This window comes from Lutjanus erythropterus, chromosome 20 (genome assembly GCF_056507025.1).
Source record: "Lutjanus erythropterus isolate fLutEry1 chromosome 20, fLutEry1.hap2, whole genome shotgun sequence".
In the NCBI taxonomy this organism is placed as follows: Eukaryota; Metazoa; Chordata; class Actinopteri; order Lutjaniformes; family Lutjanidae; genus Lutjanus; species Lutjanus erythropterus.
In genome coordinates this window covers 18,228,287-18,241,475 of record NC_139336.1, presented here as the reverse complement: position 1 = coordinate 18,241,475, position 13,189 = coordinate 18,228,287, and positions in this window count along the sequence as shown.

Here is a 13,189-nt window from a genome sequence, read left to right as displayed (position 1 = left end):
AAGTCAGTTGTTAAGACAACTAATAATAGTTAATAATAATTAATGCTTTTAGCACATAATTACCATTAAAATTGTGCTTTAACTTTTTAGCTTAATACTTACTAATTTATTTTTTTACTCAATGGAAATGTGATGATGTGATAATACAGAGAGGACAATATTAATAGTACACTAAAAAAAATAATGTTGGGCTGACGTGACACAAACTCTATTGGTTGAAGTGGGACACCTTCTTTGCTGAGAATTGCATAATGAATTTTAAATCACCATAATTCATGTCCATAAAAATAGCATTATGATTTAATAGGCAGCCCTTTTTAAAGATATCTGAGTAAGTTAAATATTAACCTTGAAGTACCCATCATTAATAGTACTCAACGAGCAGACAAAAAATGATAGTAGGTTTTAAGCACTGTGGTAATGATACTTAATGGCACACAGTAACCATGAAATGTATGTCTGAATCATTTTAAGATAAATTAACTTAAATTAATTATCCAATTAAACTATATGTATATATAGCTATATTTAATAGTATTTGATATGATTCTACTCTATTACAAGTTGTAAGTGCTAAAAGAGGTTTAAATTATAATTACTGCTACTTTATTCTATTTTTGCAACTGGAATGAGAAAATTCATTATATAATACTATTAATTATTTTAAAAGTGAAACCAACAGAATTTATGGAGATAATAACTGTAATCTGTTCAAAGCCCAGTGATTTTTTTAACTAGAAGTGTCAATTCTCAGATAAAATGTCCTCGGAGCAACAGTAAAACACTATACTGTGCGTTTTCTTAAAAACCTGAGGTAAAACATAATCATAATATTAAAGGTTATGTATCACATCACCAGATTCAACCCAGAGCACAAATACATAAAAAACAGGTTTCTTGTTACAAATTACAAATACTTTCACAGCAAATGCATCAACATAAAATACAAAAGGCTGACATGAGAAAATGTATTTAAATAAAATGCAAGTAATTTATGATTTGAACATGTGAAAATACATTCCATACAAACTTTTATCACATTTTAGGCATTTAGAAACCTCAATATGGGTCTAACCTTAAATATACTATGTGAAGCAACTGACATGTATTAATCACTTTGTATTGCCAATGTGTGACTGAATTTTGATGTAGCTTGAAAAACGAGATGCTCCATGACTTTCTCTGTTGAATACAACAGCCTACAGACTCATTTTTATATAAAGGACTTTGTGACGTTTGTGCACATAGTCGCTCCTGAGTGCCTTACCTCTCTTCAGCTCCAGTATAACACCAACAGTGTGCAACGCTGGCAAACGTTAACTCAGAAACGAAGTCCGCTAACATCAACAAATGACAAACACACAGCACAACACAAGCCTAAATTTCCTACTTCATCTATTGACATTATGTTGGACAATAACATTCAATTTTGTGTATGTTTTAAACGGAATAAAATGACATATTAAAATAAATTACTTTAATAATATAAAATACAAATACAAACTTGTAAAGTGTTTGTTACAAATTGCCTCTTATTTTTTTCTACCAAGCAAATACAAATTATAAAATACTCCAAAGTAATTAAACACATATTTTAGAGACATTTGATTGAATTCTGCCCATCTCTACAACCTTTATGAAAAGCATAAAAAAGAAAAGCTCTGTTGCTTTAAAAAGTAGCAAAAGTACACTCTTGTAACCCAACAGCAGCATTTCTTTTCTAAGGCTTTTTCTTCTGTTTCTTTTGTTGCCAAAATGAGGAATATTCCCGTCCCAGCAGTGCAACCTCAGCCCAGTTCCATCTGTTTGTCTGTCCAGAGTGGCAGTGAGGCTAACTTATTGCTAGCACATGTGACCGGGTGAGTGTGTGTATGTGCCACGGCCTATCACACAGCATCCCCTTATACCTATCAACCACCCCAGATGGATCTCTACCTTCATTAATGCAGGCCCACGGCAAGCGCATGTCTCCACATGTTAGCATGGGACGCAAAAACATCTGGCTTGTTTTGAATGTTGTGTGGGTCCTCTTTTCCTCCTCTAAACCTTCTCCTCCTGCCCTTTTCTGGTGTCCTAAAAGGGGCAATTGACATTTTGTCTCTCCAGTGGAGAGGAAGTGGTGCTGGTGTTGTTGTGGCGAGGGACTTCAAAGAGGTTTGGACGTCAGTCATGAGCAAGCAGAGGGCAGAACCTGGTCAATGGTGGGGATTTATCGTCTAATAGCCCCTCTGGGGGGACTTTAGGTCTAATTTCAGAGGTGCTGAAAGTAGGATTTTATGGAGTATGCCATGTCTTAAGGTTCTTTTTGTTAACACAGAGGCTAACTGCAATGATAATTAGTATGTGAATATCTGTTTTCTGTTTCGAATTTTGAAGAGATTTAGGGAGATAAGTGTAAAAATCACAATCACTGTATTTGAGCATTAGTGGTTGTTCAAATATACATTGTTAAGTCACAGAAACATTGTTTAATCACATGATTAGATTAGCTTAAAGGGATAGTTCTGATTTTTCTAAAGTGGGGTTGTATGAGGTACATAGTGTAGATGGTGGCCAGCACACCCTGAGTTTGGAGAAGCATCAGGAGTACTGGTGTAAGAAGCTAAGTAATATCAGTTTAAGTGTCTGCTAAATCTGTAATGTTTTCATCATTTTACCTGGCTGTCAGACAACCTTTTCTGGTGGGAAACTGCCTTAATAATAAATAATCCAAATATCATTTTCCAACTGCATTGGCAAAATTAGTAATTTTACCTCGTAAAACACAGGAGCCGCTGGTCTGTTAGTTTGTTTTATTGTGTGACTTTGGTCAATCTGAACTTCACCCAAAGTCACAAAATAACACAAACTACCACTGACTGATCAAGGAAGTAGACAAGGACCTCCTGTATTCTGCAAGGTAAAATTACTGTTTTTGCCAAAGGAGTCTGGTTGGTTTGGAGAGAGTAATATTTGGCAATTGTGCATCAAAAAAGGCTGTCTGACAGCATGGAAAAGTGGTGAAAAAAGGCATAGTTTGATGGCATTGTAAAGTAGAATTGAATCATAGGATTTGTTATCTTCTGTCTTCACTCTCTGAGATATCAAACATATCCTGTATTTTCCCATAATTTTAGCAGCTAGCAACTAGCTAGCAACAGCTAGCCAGAAATGTTGACATTACCTTGAATAAATTATGGATTTCTATGCATATAATTATTGTTAGAAACATTTGTAATAATGCACACAACTCAACATAATATAGAACCTATGTGTGGCTTTTAGACATTTTAATGCAGAAATGTTACATATTATACCTTTAAAGAGATTTTTTGTAGGTGGCTGAAATACACTTTACATACATTAACTATTGGTACTATTGTACCTCAATCAACCTTATGTAAAAAAAATACAGACTATCCCTTTAAAATTTACTGGTGTAAATTCATCCCATATTCTTTATCTAACCTGGAGATGACATCATCCAGGGATAGCCTATCACGTAACACAGCCAGCAGTAACTCCAGTTCACTTTAATATTGATGTTTCCCTCCCCTTGTCTCTCCATCAGCAATATATTTAATGGTCACATTCTGTGCTTATTCAGCACACGAAAAAGGAGAGCAAGGTAAACATGCCAACTTGAGAGCACAAGACATTAGTCTTGTAGCTTGAAATAACGGGATTGCATTTAATGAGACGTATGTAAGTTGAGAGGGCAGACATTTGTTTTGTTCCTGACCGCATGTGCCGAATTAACTGACAAACAGTGAACTTCTCAGACTTTGGGACTGCACAGTGTTCCAACAGCCATCAATACAAGCTCATGATCTGCAGTCGTTGTCAGTCAGGAGGTCGTTTAGAAGAAATGCACATTTAATGGCTTGATCCATTGTGATTGGAGTGGTTAATTGATGATCTGGTTGTAAATTTCTGTCTCATGGCTGTCACTGTCTCCCCTCCCCTCCTTTCATCGTCCTCCCTGTTTATCCTTCTTTGTCTCTTCACTTCTTCCACCTCTTTGCTCCTCCCGTTCTGTGACTTGTATCTGGATCCAGAGGTGGAAAGTACAAATACTTTGTTACTGTATTTAAGTAAAGTTTTCACGTATCTGTGCGTTACATGAGAATCTGTTTTTCTGTCAACTTTTGTACTTTTACTCCTTACATTTTGCATTTCCTTTTTGATCAAATTGAGCAGATTTCTCCTCATGGCTCTGTAGCTCGCCGTTCTGTGTATGTTCTGAAAAAAATAAAAATAAAAAATCAGATGTTTCCAGCTCTGGCACTGTAAATGGGAAACAAAAAGTGGCTTGGACTGAGTCACATAACACTATTCCAGCCGATCAGCAACAGGTCGCGCTTCTGTGCCTTTGCACAGAACAAAGGGAAGGGGAGAGCGAGCAAAACGTACAGTAAATCTTCTGAAGGAGCAACGAAGGAGGATCTATTTGGCTGTTGAGTTGAAATATAAACAATCTCTCTCCAGAATTACATTGACCATCTTTAATGCATTTGAGAGGAATTACTGAATAGTTTTATTTTGCATCTTTGCATGCCACCTTCACAAAATCAAGACCCATTTCAACCTAAATGGATGTGAAAGTAACACACAGAAAAGACTGTTCTTTGGTGTATCCATCAGTGCATATCATGACAGACGTAACCATATGAAAATGTTGTAACGATTAAAAATTAAGTAAAAGGCATAACAAATTATAGAATACGTGACAAGACAAAAAAGATGCAATAAGGTGAAAAACATGAAAAAGACTGAACAAGACTGAACAAGATGGAAAAGACAAAATAGATATAACAAGATAAAAATAAGACAAAAAAGACAAAACAAGACAAAAAAAGATGCAGTTACATAAAAAGATTGTTGAATCAGTACTTCTACTTTTACCAGAATCTCTTTTTTATAACACAAATATCATTACTTCTAACTGAGTAAAGATTGCGTGTGCTTTTGCCAACCTCTGTCTGTATCTCTCTTGTTGCCTCAATCTGTCCCTTTTCTTATCGATCGGAAAGTCAAATGCAATGGCGCTCTTGAAATATTCACAGCTGAGATCCATCTAATTGCCCAGTTGAAGTTCATCTCATGAAATTATTCACAGTTATGCAGTGGGAACTGTTTGTGTTGGCTGCCAACCAACACCGAGCTCTGAGCATGCCAGATCTGGAGGTTGAGGGGATGCCGGGGTGGCTGCTGCCGGTGCAGATGTGCCGCCTAATTGCAGATCCCACCATGCGGAAACTATTCTTCTCAACCATTTCAAAGCATCTACAATAGGTGTCACTGCAAGGTTAAACCAACTTAAAAAAGTCCTGTTTCCATTCCTCGCTGCTGGATTGATTGTGTGGCGATGCATGCCCTTGGATAAAGGGAGGAGAAAAGGTATTGAGAGAAGCAGATTCACAGCCATTAGTTTGCCGGTGTCTGCTGGTTGTACACAGTATGCCTTTGACAAGAAGTAGACGGACAAGCATGTGCATTACATTGAGAAAAACGGCTTGTGTTATAAATTGGAAGTTCATTTTTTCTTAAACATTTCAACCAGTGATTCAGGTTGAAGTATACTGCCTGAAACCTTGTAACAGTATCTAATAATCTAACATACATATAAATAGAAGTATTCTAAGATTGTAAGGCATACTCTGAAAAAACATTTTTATGGTTAACTGTAGAGGGAGGCTGGGAACAGTTGCAACACTTTTTGCATTTTTCTCAGTTACTCAGAGACTATTTGGACTAGACCAACCAAATCTTTATATATTATGTAACTTAAATTCGTCTGCTTACCCTTACCATTCAAAGACGATTTCATATGACACATCTTTCACAATATTTATTTGAATGGAAGAAATCAGATGTTCTAACCCAGGGGACAGTTGCAACATGTTAAGATACATTAAATTCCACTAATTAAAACTATTACAAGGAGATTTTAACTGGTTATTAAACACTCTCAGTCTATTATTGATGACTCTATATGACTGACATAAGTTAAAAAGTCAATCAAAGAGAATCTATTTCTGTATTGATGGTTTTGGTTGCCACTAGGTCAGATTCCCCTTGAAATCAGATGAAACAAGCCCATGTTTACGTTTGCCAATATTAAAGTGACTAGTATGTTAAAAAGAAGCAGGAGGACATTTTTACTCAGATTATTTTATTTTTGCTGTCATGTTTTGTGCTTATGATGGTAGTAACACTAGTGCTTTTGTCCACAGGGACCTCCAAAATCAACACAATATGAAAGTTCCTTGTAGTAGCTTTAACTTTTGCTTTTTGTCTCAATACACTTACAGTAATACTCTCCTACTACTTTATTTAGTAATATTTATTAAATAAGAGTTACCGAGGTTTTTTGGTTTATGTGTAGAACATAGGCCTACGTTGAGTCAATCTGCAGATATTGCAGATGCTATTCAATCTCTCTATGTTTCACTATAAAACAGGAAGAATGGAATTATTTGCAATGCAACAAACTTTTATTGAAGATATATTTAGTGTTTGAAACTGCAACAATGACCAGTTTATGTTGAAAACTGTTGTGAGGTATAATTTTGATATGGCTGCTGAGCCTTGGGACAGCTGCAGCAACTTGTTGCACCTATCCCACCTATCCTTGTCACTGTAACACATGCTAACATGTCAAAAAGGACAGGACATTATGGCAAAACAAACATGAAAAAAATGACTTTCACACTTCTAAAACAAGGTTATTGTTGTTTTTTTTAATGCAGCAGCAGATGTTCAATGTGTTGTCTGTCTTCCTGGTGGGGAGAGGATCTAACTGGACATGTGCAATATGAGATCCATCACTCTAGCATGTTTTTGACTGGTTAAATAAGACATTTTGCAACCATCCCCTGTTGCAACCATCCCCAGTCTACCCTAATTAATGGCAGAGAAGTGAAAACAGAGCTGATGACTTTATCTTGCGCTGATTTGGATGCTTTCTGGGAAGGTATTGATTTAGTCAGTTGCAGTAGTTAATGGTGACTGTAGATGCTAATTGAAACCTGGAAAAGAACGTATAGGATTTCATATTCCTGTAGCAACAACGATGTAAACTAAACATATGGAAGTTACACACTTATTAAACAATCAATGCTGCCCCCAGACACAAATATTTAATGTAACAACTGCTGTGAGAGCTGAGAAAATGTCTGAGTGAATATCAATTGAAGCAAAATAATCCACGCACCAAGGATGCTCTTAACAACACACCAGCAGCAGTTTCATGCTGAAATGCAGACGAGGTGACTTCACAAAGACACTTAAGCTGTAACTAGTGGACAGCTGAGTACACAGAGCTCTTATCATCATACAGACAGATCAAAGGCTGAAAACATAAGCTCACAGGTTCTGGTGTATAGCAAAGTGTCTCTGAATCTATTTGTGACCATCTGTTCAGAATTTTATAAATGTTTTCTTGTACCTTAAACATGACAAATTTGTTGATTATAGCGACTTTAAATGTAGACTTGTATCTGTTTAATTTTATTTTACAAAAACAGAAAGCAAGCTGCGTAGGAAATTAGTAAGAGCAACCTTTTGAGTTCCAAAAGCTACCTGTAATTACATCTAATGGTCCGTAAGAATGTGTGTTTACTTCTGTACATGCTGGAACAGTTGTGGCTTTATCAACTTTCCCTTTGCTGCTGTATTTCTTGCTTTCACTAGGTTGCCCTGTTCAGTTCGAGCTTGTAAGTACAGTGTTCACTTACTCTTTCTTTACGTGAGTATTTCCATTCAAACTTCCACCCGACTACATTTCAGAGGGAAATAATACACTTTCTACTCCATTGCATTTATTTGTAAGCTTCAAGTGCCACTGTAGGACCAGGCCTAAGGAGAAAAAATGATTTGACACAATGGATAATATAACAAGCTTTCAAAAGACACATTGTTAAAGTCTACATCAGTTTCCAACCTTTTTGGACAACAACAGTACTTTGCTGTTATGAAAAGAAAATATATGTATATGTATAGACACACACACATGTATCTGTGTATGTGTAGGTGTATTTGTATGCTTGTGTATGTGTGTGTGCTTGAGTGTGCAGCCCTATGTCTGGCCATGGCCACATCTGTTTGTCATGTTAGCACTTAAGCGCCTGCAGGAGCCACAATCCTAAGTGGAGACAGAGTCCTCTCTCCCACTCTCTCCATCCTCCCTTTCTCCTAATTACATTTGTTCATTAATCCATTTTCTGCCCACTTCTCTTTCTTGTTTATGTTCTTGCTCCAGTGGGCTTTTGCCTCCTCGGACCAGCAGACAGTGACCTTTAAGGAGATGCCAAAAGACTGTGTAAGACAATGTTACCCCTTCACCCTTTCACCATGCAGACACACACACACACAGACGCGCACACAAACACACACACCCCTACCCAGTCACATCTTGGCCCCTCAGTATCCCCTCAGGCCATCTCCTTCAGAGAGGCTAATGGAGTTAGCCTAATGTCTGCACAGCGCCAGCCATAAAACTGATTTGAGGCTAAAGGCTTGGTGCCGAGACCACCACTCTGCCTACAAAAAAGAGAGATGTGAGTGAGATGTTAAAAGAGAGCCAGTGTATCTTTAGAGGAAAAGAGGTTGGGGTGGCGGCGGCGGTGGCGTGGGGCTGGCTGGCGTAACTAAGGCAACTGCAGACAATCTAATTGGTATTGACATCCTTGTCTCGGAGGAAATTTGACATCTAAGGGCAAATCATTCTATTTAGTCGCCTGAATAGTCTCCAAGGCGGGGCCTGAGGAGCACAATCACGCTGTAGCGTTGTTCTGGTCCTCATGTCTGGGCCAGCTCTGCCATGCAGCAATCGATCCTAATCTGATCGGGGGGAGGGGAGGAGGATAAGCGGCATGGGGAGAAAAAAATGACAATAAAATCAAAAGCTCTGTTGGGGTAATATTTAACAAGCGGGAGTACAATTGGGCCCTGCTGGGGCGGCAGCCTGTAATGCACTTGTGCCGCTGCTGTAGCATGGTTAATGTAAAGAAAAACCCGGGAGTAATGGCTCTTCAGCCAAGGTGGCCAGGCTTCAAAGAAATCTGCTTGCTTTAGCTAAAAGACTGTCAGGCTGGGCCGCCAAAGACCTTCATTCTGTTAGAGCATCAAATATGGCCCCCGCTCAGGACACACAGACACCCTGATTTTATTATCCTCACTCCCCTGAGAAACTCATCTCATCCCTCTTTTTGTTTGTGTGACTGGCCATCAATGTGAAAGACTGGAGTGGCGCTGTCCATCAAAACGCACAAACGCTGCCTTTTCCTGGGTCAAAGAGGAGTAAAGGGTATCTGTGGTGTCTCCACACAGACGGTATAGTGACGGAGGTTGAACTTACATTTTTCATCCACTGGATGCAACCGATTTACAAGCCAAGCATTATTATACGAAGGCTTAGTTTGTGTGTGGGAAGTAATAAAGAACAAATACTTTGTTACTGTACTTCAGTAGAGTTTTTATGTATCTGCACTTTACTTGAGTATTTATATTTCTGGCAACTTTTTAACTTTACTTTCTACTCCTTTCTCCAGTTTTCTTACATTTTCAAAACAGGCTCATTACTTTTGTTTCAATGATTTTGCACCATACCAACATCATAGACACATAGAAAAGCGATTCCCTGGTGTATCCATCAGTGCTACTCAGCACAAGTGCGACAGATCTAAAAATAACCTAAGAGATGTAGCAAGATGAAAATGGCATAACAAGACAAAACGGACAAGGAGGCAGACTCAACCATGAAGAAAAGGTGAGGTTCAATTAACTTTGCACAGAAACAGCCCCCTTCAGAGGGCTACTTTTTACTTTTATAGTTTAAGTACATTTCAGAGCCTGTACTTTTTCACTTTTACTTGAGTAAAGAAGTTGGATCAGTATTTCTACTTTCTAGTATCTGTACTTTGACTTGAGTAAATAATGAATATACTTTTGCAACCTCTGTACTCACTTTAACCTTTCAAAAACTGTTAGTTGTTAAATTTTCACTGAACTTGAAAATATCATGTTGTGCGACCAAATATCATGTGGTGCAACCACTGCAGAGCCTTTTCCATGATAGATATATTTCCAAAAGCCAAGCATATTAGAAAATGACGTCCATGCAATAAACTTGTCAGAATTGTGTACAAGATGAAAGTGTTCAAAATTCATACTTGTCTTTATAGATATTTTTATGGCAGCTGTTGTATGAAGTCCATTTTCCCCAAATCCAGCCATCATATAATGTCTAGTTTCTGACTTAAATCTCATTTTGGATGCTTTTTACTAACAGTTACAAGTGTAGGTCTGCCAGCATACTAAGCATCTGGAAATCCCATGTGCAGCATCAACAAAGAGGATATACTGTACATAAAACGGACTCATATACACATCTAGATAATGCATTGTTTTCATCATCTCATGATCCCTCAAGTAGGTATATGGGGTAGTTCGCTTGGACATGTGGCTTAAACAGTCAGACAGATTATTAAATGTCATCCACAGCAAGCAGGAGGCTCAAATGTACACTGGTACAGACCTGCAGTACTGAGGATACGTCCCAAAAGCAGCGATTTTAAATAAACACCTGCAAGGGCATACCTTAAAGAAAAATAAGTGTACTTTTTTGTAACTCTTTACTGAAAAATTCAGAAAAATGTAAGCAAGGAGTTTTTTTTTCTTGATCATTCACTGAAAGAGACCATGGTTGTTACGGTCTGAAGCTCTTGAAAACACTTTTAAGTGGACCTTGAGTTTAGAATGTTTTATCACAGACAGTTGACGGCTGGTTAAATTCTTTTCCTGGAGAAGTTATAGTAAAAATCAGGCAAAAATCATAAGGTATCCGACCAGTGTCTTTTAATATATGAAAAGTTAAGTTAAGGTAAGTTAAGTTACTTCAATTTGTGCAAATCCTTTCTAAAAATATATTTCATTTTACAATTTATGCTGAAAGACTAAAGTAAGCAAAAAGTACCTCAATAAGTATGAAAGAAATCTGATACCACAAACCTTCAGGCAATAGAGGAAAATTATAAACACACTATAACCTATTAGAAAATAAGAATAGAATAAATAAATTAATTAATTAAAAATTGCCATCTTGTGCCTTAAAATTTACTTTTTGTATATAAATGTCTCAGTGACTCTGTGTTTAATTGTCTTTGACAGATTTATATAAAGTACCTACTTTAAGGTGTGTCACCCACTTTTCTTCACAAAACAGCAACTATTTAAAAGTTTGTAAAAGACCAAAACCACACATTCAGCTTCTGTCATCTCCAGTAGGTGGAATGTAACTAAGTACATTTACTCAAGTACTTTACTTAGTCCACTTTCAAATGACATACATATTATATTACTCTATAGTTGTATTTAAGTTTTTTACTTCGCTACATTTACCTGGCAGGTCCAGTTACTTTTTACTGAAATGGGACCATTTTACTGCACAGTGGTTACTTAAACTTTTCATACTGATATCAGCTGATAATATTTACATACTTCTTCTCAAGTAAGGTTTTAAATGCAGGACTTTACTTGTAGTGGAGTATTTTCACAGTGTGTATTAGTGTTTTTACTGAACTAAAGGATCTGAATACTTTATCCAGCACAATTCACCGGTCTGAAGATCACCTGGTCCCAGTGTAAGACTGAGTTCAACTGTAGCTATGTTCTCCTCAGATAGTTTATCATCTTCTTCTGATTGTTGTTGCTTTATGATGTCGGCTGATCAGGTTCTTCAACGCTGACCTTCTCTTCTAATGCTCTCCTCATTTTTATGACTCTATTCTAGCAGCTAAACTCTTCCATCACCCTCAAAATCTTTTTTGTTTTACAATACAATTCTGTTTGATAAAATTAAATGTGAATAGATACACACTTCTGAAACCCTTATTAATAAAAGGACAAACACAATGGTTATGCAACCTTTAATTCAGTTAAGGTACTAATACCACACAGTAAAAATACTCTGTTACAAGTAAACGTCCTGCATTGAAAATACTACTTAAGTAAAAGAACATAAGTGATCAGTGATCAGACAAATATACTTCAAGTATTAAAGTAAAAGTGCTCAATGTAGAAAGTACCACAGAATTGTACAAAAGCGCAGTATTGGATTATATTACATTTCAACAGTGGTGCTAATGTGATAGAAGTTCTTCAAACACAGCAGTAAATAACACTGAATGAAGAACTTTATTATTTTACTGTAATTCAGTTAACATGGCCCCTAACCAGGTGGACATAAAGTCAGTTTTATCAGGAGTGTCCCTGCTGTTTTTTTCTGTCTCCATGTGATATGGCTCTGCTACACTCAGTTTAGCTCAGTTTGAAGTCTATTTGACTTAGTCTGGCCACGTTGTGTGTGCTTTGATATGTTATCTATGTGAGGACCAAATACCTTCACACTGATAATATGATGGATATGAGGAAAGACCTTTTTTGTTTTTTTTTTTGTGGTCCTGCATCAACAAAGTTGTCTGAAATATCAGTATGAGTGAGTACAATATCCAAACTTCAGGAGCTGCAAATTTTTTGATAAGAGTAAAATGTGTGACAAAACCGCATTATAATAAAACACTATAGTGCTGCAGAAAAGTCCTGTCCTACAAATCTTGTTCTCCAGATGTAAGAAAACATGTTCGTTTGTAACAGAACCCAACAAATGTCTCTGCAGTGAAAATGAAACTTGTGATACAAAAATGATCGTTCCATTTGAGATGCACATTTTAATCATTGCATCCTCAGTTTCAGCAGATAAAGACTTTAAAGCCTTTAAGGCTTGAAATGACGATATTTCTGTCAGCAGCAGTTTTCATATTTTGTCCATTTTGGAAAGCATTGTATTTTATTTTGAAAAGCACTGTATTTAATTTCGAAAAGTATTGTACATTATTTTGAAAAGCATTGTATTGTATGTATATGTCTGCATCTGTCAGTGGGTCATCATGGTAAGAGTAGACAGAATAATATGTTAAGTCACCACAGGACAAACTTGATGTGTCTGCAATTAAAAAAAAATCTGCATATATCTGTATTGGAAGGAAAATATCAGCATATTGGATCTTGGCAAGAATCCAATATCATGAATCTTTAATTCCCTCTAATTCTGAATCATATTGCAATTGCAATATCTGTCAAAAATTATTGAAATATGATCTTTTTTACCATATCACACAGCACTAGTTTGGGGTTACTGGTCTTAAAT